The sequence below is a fragment of the Panthera uncia genome, chromosome B1, assembly GCF_023721935.1.
Source record: "Panthera uncia isolate 11264 chromosome B1, Puncia_PCG_1.0, whole genome shotgun sequence".
NCBI classification, from domain to species: Eukaryota; Metazoa; Chordata; class Mammalia; order Carnivora; family Felidae; genus Panthera; species Panthera uncia.
In genome coordinates this window covers 73,803,813-73,822,313 of record NC_064811.1, presented here as the reverse complement: position 1 = coordinate 73,822,313, position 18,501 = coordinate 73,803,813, and the positions used below count along the sequence as shown (strand labels likewise).

At 35.4% G+C, this 18,501-nt stretch overlaps 1 protein-coding gene and 1 long non-coding RNA gene across 2 annotated transcripts in view; one reads left to right on the top strand and one right to left on the bottom strand.

The window, feature by feature from the left end:
• LOC125923685 (uncharacterized) overlaps nucleotides 1–6,150 on the top strand; it is a 175,985-nt gene extending 169,835 nt beyond the window's left edge. The window contains exon 2 of the long non-coding RNA XR_007458134.1: nucleotides 6,004–6,150. This is a non-coding gene — a long non-coding RNA (uncharacterized LOC125923685). The remainder of the gene's footprint in view (nucleotides 1–6,003) is intronic.
• CCSER1 (coiled-coil serine rich protein 1) overlaps nucleotides 1–18,501 on the bottom strand; it is an 843,785-nt gene that overhangs the window by 9,906 nt on the left and 815,378 nt on the right. The window lies entirely within an intron of this gene.

Sequence of the window (18,501 nt, the reverse complement as noted above, 5' to 3'; positions counted from 1 at the left end):
GACACAGAATCTGAAGCAGGCTCCAGGCTCTGAGCTGTCAGCACAGAACCAGAGACGGGGCTAGAACTCAAGAACTGTAAGATGACCTGAGCCAAAGTCCCACGCTTAACTGACTGAGCCACCCACAGGCCCCTTTTCTTTCAAATGCGTAGGCAATAATCAGCGACAAAGATCTTATAAGAAAAAAAAAATGTTGATTTCAAAATATATCTTCGAGCACAATTCTCAGCTAGACAGTGTCCCTTTTCTACCAAGATGACAATGATTATTTCAGGATGAAAATTAAACTAGCATATTCAAATTTAGAAATAGAAACTGAATTCAATTAAAATAAATATCATAGATTACAGGAATCTATCACAAGACCTAGAGTAATTATTCAGTTTTATCATAATTTAAAAAAACTTAAGAAGGTTTAGTCAGAAAGATTGAATCTATATTATGAATTGAGAATATCAGTTTACAAAATGGCCAAGTTCCATATGATTATATGTAATAAATTCTAAATGACATTCAAAGGGCTTCCGATCCTATCACCACTGACACTGGATTCCTTCTTGAATATGATATCTTGATAAAAATCCAAGAGAAGCTGAAAAATGCTTTCATATTAACTTGTTCTTCCAACTTCTTGACCTCTCCACATTCTGTTCATCCTTCTTCCTGTGTCACCAACACTTCTCTACTCTGCCAGTCGGCATTAAGATGTATTTTCATTTGTCAGTGTCACTATTATTTACAGAAATCAAATCAGCATCTCAGTTCTTCAAAGTAATGAGTCTTTATGAATTCTATTTGCAAAGGGGCTCTGTGTTTCTCAGTCTACTTGTTAGGTGGACCCCTCAATCCTGCCCTCTTTTTGCTCTGTCTGCAGGTTCTGTGCCCAATAGTCTCTGTATAGTGCTTCTGTGTTCTCTTCCTTACTGATGTAATAGGAAAACATTATATAATTTTCTTTTAAATGTTTATTTATTTTGGTAAAGAGACAGAGCGCATGCACACATGAACAGGGGAGGGGCAGAGAGAGAGAGAGAGAGAAATCCCAAGCAGGCTCCTTTCTGTCTGTGCAGAGCTTGATGCACAGTGTAATCCCATGAACCATGAGATCACGCCCTGAGCTGAAATCAAGAGGTGGCTGCTTAAGTGACTGAACCACCTACGCTCTATAACAGTTATTTTTTCTTCGCTTTTTCTTTAATTAATTAATTAATTAATTTTAGTTTTATTTATTTTTGAGAGAGAGAGAGAGAACACAAGTAGGAGAGGGGCAGAGAAAGAAGGAGACAGAGAATCCCAAGCAGGTTCCACACTGTCAGCACAGAGTCTGATGAGGGGATTGAACTCATGAACCACAAGACATGACCTGAGCTGAAATCAAGAGTCGACCATTTAACCGACTGAGCCACCCAGGAATGCCTATTTATTTATTTTATTTAAATACAAGTTAGTTGCCCCAATAGGTTTTTTTAAAATTTTAATTCATTTTTGAGAAAGAGACAGAACATTAGTTGGGGAGGGGCAGAGAGAGAGGGAGACACAGAATCCGAAGCAGGCTCCAGGCTCTGAGCTGGCAGCACAGACCCTGACATGGGGATGAAACTCACGGTCTTTGAGATTATGACCTGAGCTGAAGTCGAACGCTTAACCGACTGAGCCACCCAGGCGCCCCCCATAATAGGTATTTTCAAATGTTAAGTGTACATGATGAAATATTTAGATAAAAATGTATATTTATTTTTATGTTTACCTTATATTTATATTATATGCTGTTTGCTTCTGGGAAAAGAAGTTTACCCTTTACAAAAAGAAACCACCATTGTACCAAAACACAGCATGTATTAGATCTGATGTTTACTACTAATAAACATCATTAAGGGTTGCTACAGCTTAAGGGCTTTAACTCTTTATGCATTTTATAATGACAGTGTGGGTTACATGTGTGTGAGCATCAGCCATATGCCAGACTCTCTTCTAGGCTCTGGGGAAATAGGCATGAACAAAACAGACAAGAATTCTTATCCTTGTAAAGTTTAAAGTCTAGTGATTTTATTACTTTGTGTTAATGTATTTACATGTGAGTGTGTGCGCATAGACATAATATCATTTTCTGCTATTTCACTAAAAAAATAGCGCATTGGGTTCCAGCTTCCATTTATATGACAAGATAATATATTTAAAGAATTTTTCCTCTATCATCAGATTTGGAGTGCAGAGAGCAATGACAGGGTTCAACTGATTTCTACCAGAGCAAGATCTGTAAGGAGATATTTTTAACTGCTTCTTCTGATCTTGTGTTACCAACTTTTTACATGGGCATATTTTTAGGCACTTAAAAAAATGCAAGCAGACAATTAGTAATAGGATATCCACATGCATTTATTTGGTTTGCAAAAACAACAAAATGTGTAAAGTGTTTCTCCTATTAATTACTTGCCTTTCAGATATTGTATTGAATACTGTGGCTTGCACACATTTTAAATGAAACAGGTTATGTCTTTTATTATTTATTTGTTTGTTTTAGCTAAGCAAACAAATGTTCTAGAAAGCACACCCTAAGACCTCTAATTCCCAAGGCTTATAGGTACAGCGACATTTGTGTGCACATTCTGATCATATGGGGCTGAAAATTATTTTAGCTATTAAAATAATTTCAAACCAAATAATTCATCATGATTTTATTCTCCTGTTATCAAATAAAAACGATTTCTTTACCACTGATATAATTCATAAAAAGCAGCTTTCTTCAACTCAGTCTTTTAGGAGATTGGAGATTTCAGGTACAATGATGTTTGTATACTATATAGTCTGAAGTTGCTATCTTGTTAACAGATGGCTTTTCTCATTCTTCTCTGTCTTTTACTCTCTTTACCTAGGTCATTTCTAGAAGGAACCTTCTAGAAGAACAGGCCCATCTCCCTCCCTGAAACCTGGGGCTAATACATTTGTTCACTCATACTTGTAAACAGAGATTTGGGTAACTTCAGATACTTTAGCTAGCGAAGTTTCAGGGACTCTTGAATACATTGGATTTGAAGGATTGAAAGGACCATCATTCTTACAATGAGAGCCATTAGTCCATGTAGTTAAAGAATCTGCCCAAAGATACAGAAGTAAATACTTTGAATACAGGTTTTCCACTTTAAGTGCCACCTTTCCACAAGAAGGGCCTAAAGCATATTCCTCATTTATCTTTTCTAAAGCATTCTTTGAATTTGTACTGCTAATAATTCCTTGCAGACGACGTTTAGAGTTGCTATTTTTAACAACTAAAAAATGGTCAAATGCTTTTGGGGACATCCTCACTACTAATCTAAATTTTCCATCCAAAAATTCTCCAAACTCATGGAGATCTTCAATCACTTGCGACTACCACTTTCTCATTCAATTTCCCTCTAATGTCCTTCTTCTTCAGTTTAGAGGCCAAGGCCCATGATTATCACCAGACTTGACACAAAACCTTTCAACATTTTGGATCCTTTGTTCTGCTGTTGTTCTTCCCTAGCAAAGACTAAACTCTGGGTATCATCTACATAAAATATAACTGTATCTTCTATATATGGTGGAGAAAAACATATTTTTTTACATTTAAATTATGATCACAAATTGCTCTCAACGTTTTCTCAACATCTGAATCTCTCCTGCTTTAGAGATTTTATACCAACTGTTCTCTTCCTGTAATGATCTCGCCCCACAATCTTCACAGGGTTATCTACTTGCCATTTAAATCTCAGCTTAAATTTACTGTGTCAGAGGCCTCTCCTGAACACTGAATCTAAACTAGATATCAAGTTGATCGTTGTCATGTCACTCAATTTTAAATTTTTGCTTGAAACTTGCCACTAAAGAATACTTTTATTAGTTGGTAGACTGGCCATTTCCTTTCACCAGACGGTAAGGTTCATGACAGTAAGCAACACATCTATCTTATAAATCCTGACATCTCCAGTACTTAGCATAAGATCTGGCACTTAGTAGGTGCTGAACAAATATTTATTGAGTGAATAGAATGAATTAGAATGAATAAGCCTCTACAACTCTTAAAAATTGATATTTATTAGCTCTTTTTCATAAACATAGTATTAACATATAGCTTCTAATATTTGCAATTTAAATTCATTCCAAAGAAAAATGAATTGAATAAATTGGTTCCTTTCTTTTACTGACCTTGGGAAAATTATCTAAGCCTCTGAGATCACATTCCTTTTTCAGAAAATTAGAAAGTTAGGCTAGTCTCTTTAAGCTCTAAAATATGGAGCTTTTCTTTTCTTTTAGAAAATTAAGGTTTAAACCTCTCCATTTTAACATTTGAGCTCTGTTACCTAATCAATTGCGATTCAACAACTGTATCAATAATTGTGGCCTTTGCCTATACTAATGTCTTCCTGCTTTTTTTTTAATCTCCCTTAACCATTCTAAGGGTACTCCAAAATATTATACAAGTAACCAGTGCCAGTGTGAGTGCATTATTCAAATTTTGCTGTAGATACTTTATATTTTTAATAATTATTACATTGTAAATTGGCATAGCTTTCAGCACAGCCATTTAAAGTTTCCACTTTTAAATATAGTTTTCATTATGTACAACTCTGTATCATCCGAACAACTCTATTGAACACTCAATATTAAACAAATAAATCAGACTATGTCAAAATCTACTCCTGGAGATCTTACTTTATTAAATTGTTTATTTCTGTCATTATTAATTTCTAGGAACAGCAAAACAGAACGGAAAAATAATGTGTAGTCTTAGACTGTAAGTCAGAAATTGCACCATGGTTTATATTTTCATCTGACAGATCAATGTTACATAATTTTGATAGATCAAAGCTCCATAATGTAATTTAATGTCCTCTCAAGCCCAAAGACCTACCTAACTGTACCTGGGTACAATTTCCAGTACCCAATACTCTAATTTAACTGAATTTGTATCATGAGTTTCTGGAAATTGGATGCTCTTGGAAATCTATGAACATTAAGAAGAGAATGTTACAACTAGTTGGGCATATTTTTATCCTCCCAGTCTGATAATAACATCTTCCAAAAGTCAGATGATGTTTTAAATACATCATTTGTAATCATCAGGTTTCCATTCAAACTAGTCCAGTGATTTGCTAGAGTAAGAAAGAAATAATTAAAGAAATTCTATGGCTACATTTGGCAAGGGTTAGCTAGGCTATAACAGCTGGGAAGATATATTTTGAAATTAGATACCGTGTATTAACTCCAATGATAGTGTTCTCTGATTTACTCAACTTGAAAGTGTAGCCATGGAAATGTTAGGCAATATGACCACAGCTTGAAGGTCTAGGGTTATCTGTAGGACAGCAAAGCTGTCAGAAATGGTATTCTTTCCTCTTAAGGACTTCAAACTACTTTGTACCATTTCCAACCAGCGGCAGGCATTCAAACCTGGGAGAGACTTTGAAATTCCCTAGGACTCCCTTCTACCAACCCTGTCCCACCATCACCAAGAGTGCCACCGTCACCTCCCTTAAAGAGGAAGGGAAAGACAGTCAAAATGCAGCAACGTTCGTGTCAGCATATGCTTTCCTTCTGCTAATAGTTATTTAACCAACCCAATGACTCCTCCCTTTTGTTCTCTGGTTCATTCATTCATTCATTCATACATCCGATAAATATTGTTCTGAGTGCCTACTATGTGCCAGGCCCTACCCTATGTGCTGGGTCAATGCAGACAAATTATATTTCTTATGGTGCTAACATTAAAATATTTCATAAACGTGTAGTTTTACATAAAGATTGACAGAGTGTTAGCATTAAAAACACAGCTTAAGAAGTCATTTGGCTCATTTTTTTAATTTTATTTGTGAGGAAGCTGAGTCCTAGAGATAGGGAACATGACTCTTGAAGATTACAGTTAGTGAAGGCCCATGGAATACATGACACCAGTATTTGTTCTACTTCTCCACATATCCATTAAGGACAATTACCTCTTGGGGCGCCTGGGTGGCTCAGTCGGTTAAGCTGCCGACTTCGGCTCAGGTCATGATCTCGCGGTCTGTGAGTTCGAGCCCCGCCTCGGGCTCTGTGCTGACAGCTCAGAGCCTGGAGCCTGTTTCAGATTCTGTGTCTCCCTCTCTCTGACCCTCCCCCGCTCATGCTCTGTCTCTCTCTGTCTCAAAAATAAATAAACGTTAAAAAAAAATTTAAAAAATAAAGGACAATTACCTCTTCACCTCTGCCTTTTAAAATTACTATTTTAAATTTAAATTCTTAATTAAAGTTAAATAATTATTTTAAAATAATTAAGTAAATTAAAGTTAACTAAAATAATGAACTTATTTAAATTTAAATGAGCTCCTCTTATTCTTTCACTATGTTCTGGTTATTCTTTTACTGTGATGTGGATGACCTGGTTGAGAGAGTTACGCTTTTTAGTTTGCCCTTTTCTGAGTCACCTTCAATTTCAGATTCTTTAATTGTTGTCTGACACCATAGGAACAATCTTGGCTGCAAAGGAGGCCAGGTGAATCCCCAAGGTTTACTGCTTTGAGCTTCATTTCTCTTCCGTTGCTAACTGTGAGACCATTTGGCAACAGTTGACTCAGAGCCTTAAGATAATTAGTTCTTCCTCAGAATGGCATGGATTTTAAAGAGGAAAATATGCAGCATTTGTTTCAAAACCCAAATCTATCATTTGTAGAATGTGACCCATTTTGCTTGTTCAATGATGTTTTTGAAAATAGTTTATATAAATAATGTCCTCAATAAAGTGGTCTCCCCATACCTTTATTCTGAGTTATTTCTAATACTGTCCCAAGCACATCTCGTCTCAAATGAAAAGAAACAAAAAAACTCGATAGGAAAACATAAAATACTACAAATAACATATAAAATCAAAAAATAATTTTAATTAAAATGGATTAAGAGGGGTGCCTGGGTGGCTCAGTCGGTTAAGCGTCCCACTCGGCTCAGGTCATGATCTTGCGGTCTGTGAGTTCGAGCCCTGCGTCGGGCTCTGCGCTGACAGCTCAGAGCCTGGAGCCTGTTTCAGATTCTGTGTCTCCCTCTCTCTGACCCTCCCCCGTTCATGCTCTGTCTCTCTCTGTCTCAAAAATAAATAAAATAAACGTTAAAAAAATTTAAAAAAATAAAATAAAATAAAATGGATTAAGAATGTTTAATACATTAATAAGACACTTTAATTTCATTTTTATGCATATACTTAGCACCTAGCATTTAGAATAAATTACTACATATTGAACCGCTTAGTATCTTCCTAACATTTTAACTCAATCATACAATACAGGAAGCCATATTCAAATACGAGTTTTAAAAAGATTAATATAAAATTCTCAGTATGATTGAGTGCAATTTTTTATAACTTCTACATATATGTGTATTTCAGATTTATAATCTAAGTCCAACAAAATTGAAATATTTATTAATAAATGCAATACAATTCGTCAAGAAATTTGTTTAAACATAGCAGATCAACAATCAGATCAGGTCTTACTAAATTGTATCATTCTTTATTATATAGGTAATGATAAAAATAAAATCCTTATGGAACAAAATACATATTGGTTTTCAGCAGACAAAGTTGCTGGCACACAGCTCCTTAAACCATTAGAATCTCCTAAGTGATAAACATGAACATAAGAATTATCATTATTTTCCAATATTATAGGAAATAAGTTGCTGCTTCACAGCCAATGGGAGGGCTCTCCTTTTTTGATAAAAAAAATGAGTAAATCACTCCCTTTGGTATGGAATTCAAAACATGTGCAATCTTGGATCAGTCCACACTTATGACCTCATTTATAATTAATATTATAAGCAATATTAGTAGTATAATATGAATATAATAACTTTATTATTATTATATAATGATGTATATTATTGTGTCACACTGTGGTATATCAAAGTACTCAATATTTTCTCAATCTCTTGTACATTCACAGCTCCCTGTGTTTGTTCCCTATAATAAGAATGTCATTGTATTATCTTTGCCATAGAAATTTTTAAGGAAATCAAAGCTCAAATGTCACTGTCTCCTGGAACTTTCGTAAATCTTCTTAAAGAAAATCCTATTTATTTTCCTTACACTGCTTAATCCTTTGAACACTTCTTACAACATTTTCCATGGTCTATTCCATATATTAAATATCCATTTATATCCCTCTCAACCACGATGCCCTTAAATTTATAAAAGCACTGTACTTTTTTTTGTTTTTTAGTGTGATGCACAGAACAGGCAAATAGACCTAATACAATACAGACCTTGATCTTTATTGTCTTCACAATGTAGGTGAAATTCTGAAGAAAAATTTGAAAACTTGGGCTTAGACTATTAGAATTCTATGACAGCAGAAAACTACTGGCATTATTTCATGTTCTTTCTCATATTATAATTACACAGTTTGATTCAAAATTCTGCTGTGCCCTACTGACCCCCACATACTGGCCCTGTAAAGTGTACAGAGAAAGTTAACATAGTGGGTCTAAATATTACTCTTGAGAAGGAACCTCTTTCAGGGCTGGTAGAACTTGGCTTTTGAAGTCCCCTATATTGTTAAGGCTGCTTTGTTTGCTTGGGGCACTGAATTCACTGTATCAGTCTGATTTATGGTGAACATCGGCTTTCCTTGTGGGAATCTGGAATTTCTATAATTGTGGCTGATCACATAGGCATAGAGAGCCTGTATAACCAGTTTCCGCCAAAGATGTCGGGCTGAGGCTATAGCAGGCTTTTCTGGACAGAAACATATGTGTTCCTGCATTTAACTACTGGAGGAAGGAGCACATTCTATGTGGCACCCTCTGAGGGAGGACTTTCTAAAGCTTGTGCATGGATTCCTCCAGACTCAGCCCAATGTGTCTTCCCTTGCTAATCCTTTTACCATAACATAATAGCCCTAAGTACAACAGTGCCTGAGTAATGTGAGATCATTTTAGTGAATTTCCAAACATGTAGATCTTCTTGGGACTCATGACACATAAAGGAACTACTTATGTACTATCTTGTTACTTCTCCTGATAAACTGCTTCCAATCGCTGAGATACTCATTATAGCAGACAAATAACCAAGTGTTACATAGAAAATCTAATTGTCCCCTCTCTTCTATTAGCAATTTTTATTTCCTCACAAAATGGCATAGTTTAAGCATGGTGTTGCCTAGTTAAGAGATGGGAGAGTGAAAAAAAAATGATAGGTAAAATTATTTTTAAGATATTAAGTTGTGCTTTGAAAGATAATGGGGAGATAATGTAGTAGAAAGAAAACATTAATGGGTTTTATGATCAAGTTAACATCAGGCCATTTCCCACACATGAAACCTTAGGGAAATCATTTAACCTCATTGGGAACTAATTCTGACTATGTAAAATGGGATAATAAAACTTTCCTGCCATTGTTGTATGGATGCTGAGAAGATAAGTTAAATTGTGTATAATACAGTTCAACATTACTATATTTAATTAGGATTTCTTTCCTCTCTAATTCTAGGCTTTAGGCTGAAATCTGGAAAGAGAATCATGAGGATGTTAGAGTTCCATTCAATTCTGATCTCTCCAGGAAATTTTAGAATTATACTGGCCTGTAACTTACTTTGGGGAAACCATGGAAGGATCAGAGAAATGAATAGGAGTAGAGATAAATAGCAGGTACTGATGAGTAAAAAAATAAATATAATGATTTTTTTAAGAGAGAGAACATGAGGAGAGGAGGGGGCAGAGGGAGAGAGAGAAATTAAGCAGGTTCCACGCTGAGCATGGAGCCCGACATGGGGTTCAATCCCACGACCCTGGAATCATGCATGCCCTGAGTTGAAATCAAGAGTCTGACACAACCACCTGAGACACCCAGGTGCGCTTAATGATTATTTTTTAATGTATCAGCAAGCATGCAAAAATCATCTAGTTCAAGTAAAAATTGTTTGATAACATAAGGATGTACAGGATGTACATGTAAGGATGTGTTTATTTTCATCTCCAAATACATGTGTTATTAGAGCACTATAATAGTAATAGTAATAACCTTTATTAAGTATTTATTGTTAGCCAGGTATTAAACTGGTTAGTGAATTGCATGCCTTATTTAATCCTGTGTTCCACTTTAAAGAGTAGGTATTACTTTTACCCCAATATGCTAATGCAGAAATTGAGACTTTTAGATGTGATATGTCCAAATGACTAGTGAGAATTCAGCAGCAGAGTGATGTACTACAATTCCTCTTGAATAACAGCACTTTCTTATTCCTCAGCTTTTGTTTGGAACACAAAACATAATTTCCTATTTTCTTTGAATGTAACTACTCATGTCATAGCTACACACTAGTTTTTTATTACAAAAATAACATATTTTCACAATATAAAAGTGAATACTGGGGCACCTGGGCAGCTCAGTGGTTAAGCGTCTGACTTTGGCTCAGGTCATGATTTCATGGCTCGAGTGTTCGAGGCCCCCATCGGGCTCTGTGCTGACAGCTCAGAGCCTGGAGTCTGCTTCAGATTCTGTTTCCTTCTCTCTCTGCCTCTCTCCCACTTGTGCTCTGTCTCTTTCTCTCTCCGTCTCTCTCCCAAATATAAATAACCATTAATTTTTTTAATTATAAATGTGTATATTATTTGACATCTCTGTACAGTCTAATACAACACTAAACCAGGCCTGATGAAATCACTGTTTTTTCCTGAGATTTTGCTTTTCAAGATGCTCTTGCCATCTTTTCAAGATGCGTTTGGCCTCTCAAAAACAAAATGAGACGCCCTTAACACTGTGGAAAAGTCTACTACAGATTATATTTGTAATTTTTTTTTCTCTTCTTCATGAAAAACATGCCAAAAAAATCATCCTGAAACTATTGAAGATGGAATGTGTCCAGTGAGTCCAACTTGCTCTTCCATGAACAAATTTAGGAGAAAGAGCTATACATAGATTCTCCATGTATTGAGGACTAAAATTATAATAAGAATTAGCTCGATTTTAGATATGGGTCAGCTCAAGACACCCAAAGCGCTTCTGATGTGGCATACTCACATGCATTCCGGATCAGCACCAGGGACAACCTGGTGCCAGAGAGATGGCCATGTAGCCACTAACATAGGTTAGCAGCAAGAGTTGCAATGTTAGAAGACAAAGTCTGAGAAACCTTTGTCAGAGACAAGCCCTGAAGGTGTGTATCATCATCTTGGAGGCACAAAGTGAGGCTGTACAATGAGCCAAATCAGCAAGGCGTCCTCATGGATCTCTTACACTGTATGTACCTGGGCATCAAAAATTGGCACCACAAAACAGCCAGAATCAATTGCAGGGATGCAAGGAAGCATTCTAATGTGTCTTCTGCTTGGGTAAGGAAATCAAATTTGATGCCTTTTGGGGCTATAAACCCTGGAGCAGCCTGAATACTTAAAAGGAAGACAAAGTTTAATCAAGAGTTACTGAACTTCTGCTAATTGCAATTAATTTGAAAACCAGATGTGAGATGATTTTTGTGACCGTGTTTTGTTAATGAGTGAATATGGTATATTTATATTTGTTATGCTGACAGTAAAAGACTAAAGAGGAAAAGTATAGAAATATACTAGGATTCTTGCATGACAACAATTAGCTTAAATATTTCCCGCAGTAAATTTTGCCCCCAGGAAGAGTCGATAGCCTCCATTCCCCACTCCACCTAAATAAACTACTAGTTCCCATGCAGAAGTAATTAGAAGAATTTCCATCAACTTTTATTAGCTTAATATCAAATATTTATCAAGTATCTACTACGTTCAAGGGACTTGGTTATGCTGAGAAACCAGAAGTTACAGCTTCTGGGGAATTTGTATTTAATCGTAGCCACAGAAAGAGATAGTCTCTCTCCTGGCTGGACATTTATTCAGATAAAACTGAGACCAGTACTTCCTTTAGTTATTTAATTCCCAGGCCAATGAACACACAAAAATAAATTATGCAAGAAAGTGCCAGGAAAGTGGATCTAGACCTGGAGCCATTGGATTAAGATGGCCTTGAAAACTTGCCTTCTCTTTCATGTGAATAATACATTTCTTTATTATTGATGCAAGTTGGAATTAGGTTTTTTGTTCTTTGCAGTTGAAAGTATCTGAACTGAAACAGCCTTGCACAGGTCTTTCAACCTCACGATATTTTTTTTTCCATTTACTATGAGCCCTAAGGATAGTAGAGGTTTATTATGAATACCTAATGAGAGGATGTTTTGTCACTGTGCATTGCAATCCATAAAGTAAAATACATTTTAAAGTCATCATTTAGGAGTATTCACACACACACAAAAGGAATCAGATTTAAGTTCATTCTCACTAAGCATCATGTCTATGCAAACTAAAATGCATGGGTACTGTTTTTCACATAGAAGAATTCAGGAAAGAACCATTTTTTATAGCAACTACCCACAATATAACTGGAAATTTTATGGAAATTAAGTATTTCAAAACATTTTCACATTTATTTTACAAAAGGAAGACAAAGTCCCTGGTGGACAATATGTGAAAACAAATATCGTGAAAAATCATGGTCAGTAAATAAAGGTGAACATTTTCTTGCAAGTGCACCAGCTGCTAGCAGATACAAACACTAACACCATCACCAATTCCATTTAATTTCTTTAATTAGGAAGCACATTAGGTATCTGGAGGAGAACACAGGCTACAGAATTGAGGCTGTGGGGAGAAAACCAGACTCCAGAGAACAGAGCAGCCAACCGGGCCTGACGAAGAAGTGCAAGCTGGGAAGTGATTTGAGAGGCAAGAAGAAATCAAGTAGAACTACTTGGTAGTGGAAGAAGCCAGGAGGTTAAGAACTTACTCAATGACATTTTACAAGAACTTGCTTCAGGGAATTTCCCAGTAGAAACATAAATTCTAATGTCAGGTTTGCATTTTATCTTTGTAGCTTTGAAAATGCATTCTTCTACATGTAAGGAGCATCCGATTTATATTGCTTACTAAATCATCGTTGGCCATGAGTAAAGAATTAAAAAAAGTGCATTTTAGAAAATAACCAGCCAATTGGTTTTTGTTTATTAGGAATAACAATTCTTAATATTTCCCAGTAAATACTGCTTGTCTTTTACCTATCTACACTTAAAAATGCCCAATGCTCCTCAACCGAACTGCAGGAAATGATATTGGTTTTAACAGAATAATGGCTGACTGAATAGTTTCTATTAATATTATCATAGTTTATGAAGAATTTTAAAGATATTGAATAAAAGGAGACAAGTTGCAGAACTACCAAAATGCTAGTAAATTCTCCTGAACCAAATACTGAGTCTAGCCAGGGGATAGAAAAGGAGTTTGTTAAAGAACCGCAACCAGAAGACTAATTGAATGATTGTTCAACAGCCTGAACTATGGCATGAAAATTGATCTTAGAGAAAAAAAGCAATTACTATTTTTGTTGGTATTTCAGCAATGATAGAGAGGTCTGTGTGAGCCTGTCGCTCTTCAGACTACTGAGTAGGTTTTTAGAGATCTGTAATACAAGATTTTTCAAAAAGCATGATTGTCCTAAAGCTCACAAACATGTTTTAATTTAGTACTGGCCATACTGTCTATAAATGTCTTAAAGAAAAACTTGCCAAATATACACTCATACTAGGTAGAATTAGTTTTATAAACACTGAAAAACAGACTCATAAAATGAAACAGTTACTAACGGACCTCTAATTAAACTATAAATTCATGGGACACCTCAGTGGCTCAATCAGTTAAGTGTCTGTCTGACTCTTGGTTTCGACTCAGGCCATCATCTCACAGTTTGTGAATTCGAGCCCCGCATCGTGCTCCATGCTGACAGAGTAGAGCTTACTTGGAATTCTCTCTCTCCTCTCTCTGCCCCTCCCTGCTCACTCTGTCTCTCAAAAAATAAATTAAAAACAAAAAACAAACAAAAAAACCCTATAAATTCATAATTTCTTTTTTAGTTTTTTTGGTGTTCTTTGTTTGTTTTAGTTATTGACTAGGAGCTCACTCCATATCAATCTAATACAATTTCTGTTAAGTTGCTTTCATTTTAAAAACAAGGAACATACTTACATCCTATCAATCATATTTGTTGCTCAGACCTTTTTATTCAAACTACTAAGATCATTATTAAATCATTACTATAATGGAAAGATATTTCATATTCAAAGTTAGAATTGGTACTTTGGAGATATATACACATGACCTTAATAAATGTAAAGACAACAAATCTTTCATTACACACACACACACACACACACACACACACACATTCTATCACAAGTTACTTGGTTCCCTAAGGAAATTATTTTTTTGCATTATGTACAAGCAAATTCAAGAACTGGTGAGGTTTAGGGAATTTCTAGGAATACTATATAGATAATATAAACCAAATTAGGACATGACACAAAATAAAAGTGTTCCCAAAGTTGATTCTTTGACAATATTAAAACATTACCAAAGTAATATATATATTTCAAATTTTATAGTATTTTCCTTTCAAAAACCACATATCGCTTTCTATTACCAGTAAATATTCCTTATTTTTAGTTGGGGAATAGATTTGGTATCCTGTATTTGGAAGAAAAATGATTGTGAGAATTATTATAAAGCAAGATACAGATTATGATAAATGAACCTTATCAATTCTTCATTGGGGGAAGGCAATATTGTATACTGATTAAATATAGACATAGTGCAATTCCCAGATCCTCTACTTAGGAGATACATAACCCTGAGCAAGTGATTTATGCTTTATAAGCTTCAGTCTTCTTCCCTACAAGATGGGAAAAGTCATACTTACCTTATATTGTTTCATAAACTAAGATATTAAGCTTAGGCCTTCTAAGATTTGGAGCAAACGAGACTTCTTGGAAGGATGGGGAGAAATGAGCTTTCTATAGTTAGCCGGTTGGGAAGCAGAATATGACACAGAGAATGAGACTTTGGAGAAGAGTGTCACAGCAGTGTTTGTGAGAGTCAGAGTGAGGTTGCAGGGTTGGAAGTCTGGCCTACAGCAAGCATCATTGTGTATTGAAAAACATTAAAGATTCACCTGGAAATGAGAGATATTTGTTTCAGCACCAGACCATGATAGCTGTGTAAGGGAACATAGTGCAAGACAGAATAGCCTAAGCTTGGAAGAGTAAGAGAATTTTAAGAAGCTTGTATTTTACATGACACAGAAAGGACATGAGGATGTTATAATCCAGCAGACCTGGCATGAACACTACCTCAGACATTTATTTAATGGGTGGCGATGGGAAACTTACACAGAATGTATGACACTCCATCTACCTGCTAAATTATCTGCATAGGGTTGTTTTGAAGAGCCAGACAAAAGGGAGGAATACATAAATTTACACACATAAATGGTGATGATCTTGTAATGTTGATTGAATAAAATGGCAGTCATTTTATAATCACTCTCGTACTAATAGTCTCTCAACTTCAGTCTGTCACCTCTTAAAATTCATGTAGTTCTGTGAGATCACAATCCAGACAGTAGGGAAATTTGTTCTTTGAACAAGACTAAAGAATTAACTTACACAAACATACAGGCGAGTAGAAAGAACAGTCTTTAGCTTTTCTAACTACATTTGCCTTTTCAACAAAGCCCAGAAATAACTATTGCTGCAAATGTTTGCTGTTGTTATAACTTTGTAACTTCCCAATTATTTTCTAATTATTTATTAGCCTGCTTTCCATTTTCCTGATGTTACTAGCAGTAAAAACCCTCAAAAACTCCCAATTTAAACAGAACAGAAGAAGTTAAGAATACTGTATCCTCTGGAGATCTGTTAGTGCAAGATTGCATCTTGAAAAGTGTCTGGTGGAAGCCATGAATAGAAAGGCACATGGAGGGGCACCTAGGTGGCTCAGTCGGTTAAGCGTCTGACTTCGGCTCAGGTCATGATCTCACAATTTGTGAGTTTGAGCCCCGTGTTGGGCTATGTGCTGACAGCTCAGAGCCTGGAGCCTGCTTCAGATTCTATGTCTCCCTCTCTCTCTTCCCCTCCCCTGCTTGCACTCTGTCTCTGTCTCAAAAGTAAATAAACATTAAAAAAAATTAAAAAAAAAAAGAAGAAAGGCAAATGGAATGACTCTCTGGGACTTAGAGAAGGAAAGAGAAAAACCAACATGAAGTCAGCCTAAGATCAGCCTGGAATCCTTACGTTTGGGGAATATCTGTATGTGTGATGCCATTCCTTGTCATAATTTACCAAAACTATGTGATCACTGCTCAGAACTCTCAGTTCAAAGTGGGAGACCAAGGTTTAGGAAGATCCCTTTTATAATTGCTTCCCCTCCTCTTCCATATGTCTAAATCCAACAAAGCTGAATTGGAGAGAGCTGCCCTGTTGCTGGCAGTGACATCAGGTGTGTGGAGAAATTTTGTTCATCGTAACATGGGACTTCACAATTCTTACTCATATGCACATTTGAGGACAACAACAACAACAAAAACTTTCCAAAAGATTATGGTTTCTTCAAGGGCTTTTTTTTTGTTTTTCTAGTTTTATTCTCAAACTACTTTAAAAACTATCTTGTTAAATAGTCATTCCTATTCCACTTGTGCTTGGGTTATTTTCCATTATTTTAATGATTTATATATGCTAAACAACCTTGCCAGAGGAGAACACCTACAGAGCTCAACCACTGATTTAATATACTTTAAATACTTTAAGCTTTATATGTAAACAAGCTTTCCCCATCTTATTAAGTTTCATAGATTTTAAAAATCAGGCCCTATTATAGTGAAGATGTAATCTCAGACATTTAAAGGAATATTGAAGGTTGACAATCAAAATTATATTTTCCAATACTGTCTTGAATAGAGTATATTAAATCAATATTCTTTATCATTTACTTGTATGGATAAAAGAAAATATTAATAGCTACGCTTGCAATATCATATTAGCTATAATTCTAGCTCTGTTTTTTCTATAGCTACTCGGAGAAAAAAGAAAGATGGGCAGAGAGAGATAGAGATAAAGATTTATGTGAAATGACACAAAAGTTCCTTTACTTTATGTGTTATCTCTAAAGAAACTGATGATTACCAGAGGGGAGGCGCATGGGGATATGGGTTAAATAGGTGATAAAGATTAATGAGTGCACTTGTGTGATGAGCACTGGGTGTGGTATGGAGTGTTGAGTCACTATGATGTATACCTGAAACTAATATAACACTGTATGTTAACTAACTGGAATTTAAACAAAAACTTAAAAATAAATAAAGTTGAGAACAGGAAAAAAAATGTTATCTCTATAAAGTTTTTTACACCCATGCTACCCAGGCATCTAGGAAAATGATTTCTGGTCTGCAAGTGGTTAACAGCAGGAAACAAAGTATGCAGTGGAAGTTACCTTGTTGCAACTTCATAAACAAGGATCAAATAAAGATTTATAGAAATTACCATTGAAGAGTAAGTATAGGGGCGCCTGAGTGACTCAGTCGGTTAAGCATCCGACTTTGGCTCAGGTTATGATCTCATCAGGGTCTGTGCTGACAGCTCAGAGCCTGGAGGCTGCTTCAGATTCTGTGTCTCCCTCTCTCTGCCCCTCCTCCGCTCATGCTCTGTCTCTCTCTCTCAAAACTAAATAAATATTTAAAAAAAATTTTAAAACTAAGTACAGGTTACCTAGTAATTATCATGAACCTAAGTTTTCAAGGTTTATCCAATGAGAAAACGAGGTTCAAAGTTGAACCTTGAATTACCCTAATGAAGAAATGGTTTTTGTGCCTGTCTATCACGGTTAGAATACATACCTACTTGCCCAAGTCAATACAACATATGTGTGTAAGAATGTAAGTAAAGATCTTAACTTTGATTCATTTGCTCTCCAGCTCATTTAAAAGTCCAGCTGAGAGAAACTATATAAAGGAAAATATCCAAAGGCTATACTTTACACCTATTCCTTTAGCTATTATAATTTCTCTATTTGAGTCAAGTGTTATGTAGATACAGCTCAGTAGCTCATACCCTTACAGAAATAGTTTCATCAAGTTTAAGTTTACTGTAGAGTCCTATTTTTTTTTCAATTGCAGGTTTATATAAGAATTCCTACATAAAATAAAGTTCTGAAGGTTGTTTACATGGTGGTGGGAGACTGTCAATTACTTTCAGAGACTGGCGCAATGCCAGGCGCATAACGAATGTGTGGCTGCATTTATCCATTGCTTTTATCTATATCATCTAAATCATTATACGATTTAAAATTCAATCACTTGAAAACATTTATTTCTTTTGAATAGCAAGCATGTTTGTGCTGGACACCAAAGACTAGTGTGTTAATTATGCTTGCTACTCTTTCTAGATTTCTAGCAAGCTTTAACATATATCACTACAAATATATTTGTGCTATTTTAAATGTCTTTTGAAAAAAGAAAAGTACATATTATAAATGAAATTTCAATATTTAAGTGAGGATGCTTAATGGAAAAATCTAAGTACTTATAGAATATATATATATACACCTATATATATATGCTATATATATATATATATATATATATATATATACACACACAAACAAATGAAATTTCATTTA